The sequence below is a fragment of the Choristoneura fumiferana genome, chromosome 21 (assembly GCF_025370935.1).
Source record: "Choristoneura fumiferana chromosome 21, NRCan_CFum_1, whole genome shotgun sequence".
NCBI lineage: Eukaryota > Metazoa > Arthropoda > Insecta > Lepidoptera > Tortricidae > Choristoneura > Choristoneura fumiferana.
In genome coordinates this window covers 7593553-7595507 of record NC_133492.1, presented here as the reverse complement: position 1 = coordinate 7595507, position 1955 = coordinate 7593553, and positions in this window count along the sequence as shown.

The following is a 1955-nucleotide window of genomic DNA, read 5'->3' as shown; positions in this document are numbered from 1 at the left end:
TAGGTATTTATGTTTTAGTCGTACAGAAGTATTTTAAGGATTTTGAATAGTTTGTAATAATCGCCATTACAGCTCTGCTTAGTTTTATTGTTTACAAGTAATTTAAAAATCGTAATTGCAATGCCTCTAGTTTATCGATGTAGGATTTAAATGTTAGGCCATAGGAATCGAGAGCATAGCTCAATATTGAGTCTACTAAGGAAAAGTAAAGTTGTTTGAGAATGTTTTGTGGTGTTCTGAAACTTAAATGATAAAATTTACCAAGAAGAATTCTAAGTTTACTACAGAGATGGTTTATGTGTTCATTCCAAGAAAAACTTATGTCAACTCTAATACCAAGATAAGTGACCGAATTAACTTTCTCAATGGGCTTACATTGGCAATTAGTTAGGCTATTATGTATACATGAAAAACTATGAGTGAACATGGGTGGTGGTGTTTCCGTATTACAAGTATATGGTGACTGAATAATCAGAAGTTTTGTTTTGTCCGAGTTTAATATAATACCATTATCATGGGACCATTTGACTACTGCATTTACGTCTTGTTGTACCAAGCGACACGTCTCGGTAAGATCAGTGCCGGGTCTTAGAGTACAGAGGTCGTCAGCAAACATGTGTGCAGTGCTGTTCTGTAGTACCCCACACAAGCTGTTGACGTGCATTAGGTAGCACACAGGACTGATTTTAATATGAACGTAATGTCTTATAAAATGTAATGGTTGAATGTAAATAAAACAACAATATTATCTTCCAGATCATTTAATTTATATCACAACCTATGCTTAGGAAAAATTAGTGTCTAGATTCCTGTCCAAAGTCAAAGTCAAAGTCAAAATATCTTTATTCAATTTAGGCTATAACAAGCACTTATGAATGTCAAAAAAAAATCTACCACCGGTTCGGAAAAACCTCTGCTGAGAAGAATCCGGCAAGAAACTCAACGAGGTACAATTTTTTTTTTAAACAGATTTATAATATTATTAAATGATATATGAATACATCACAAGTATTTAACACAACTTTATTTTTAACACAGTAGGTTCGCTATTTGAAGGGATCGCTAATGCGGATCGGAATTATTTCCAAATATCCCTGTCCATGATATAATCATTAACTTTATAATACGCCTTGATATTAATGTCTTCTTGACAATAGATCTGAATTTTGTATCCGTTTTATTTATAATATTTTTGGAATTTTATTATAAAACGTATGCAATTTCCAGAAAAGACTTTTTGGTTTTAGCCAGTCTGTAAGATGGAACTTTAAGCTTCCCTGTGTTTCTAGTAGCCTTTGGCTTATCGACGTTAGTGGGAAATCACATATGTTCTTCCTAACATACATGATTATTTCAAAAACATAAAGCGACGGCAGGGTAGGATATCTGTTTCCTTAAAAAAGATCTTAAAGATTCACGCGTCTTCAAATTATAAATTGCTCTAATTGCTCTCTTTTGTAAGATAAAAATTGACTCAATGTCTGCAGCAGATCCCCATAAAATAAGGCCGTACAAAATAATGCTATTAAAGTAAGCAAAATACACCAACCGTGCCGTCGCCACATCGGTTAGCTGCCGTATTTTCCAAACTGCAAAAGCAGCAGAGCTCAATCTACCCGCGATTGCTGTGACGTGAGGTCTCCACTGTAGTTTAGAATCGAGCGTTATTCCTAAAAATACTGTTGATTTTACAAATTCAATTGTTTGACCATTTAACTTTATATTAGAAACTGAATTCGAGCTAGATGAATTTATCAACGAGAATTTAATAGATTTAGTTTTCTTAGGATTTAGTAACAAATTATTGGCAGCAAACCATGCGGATATCACGGACAGGGTTTCATTGGGCTCAATGAAGTCGGTATCTTTTCTACTAACCTTGAACAGTAAAGACGTGCCGTCAGCAAACATAACTATACCCGACTTTTGGCTTACCATATAAGTAAGGTCATTTA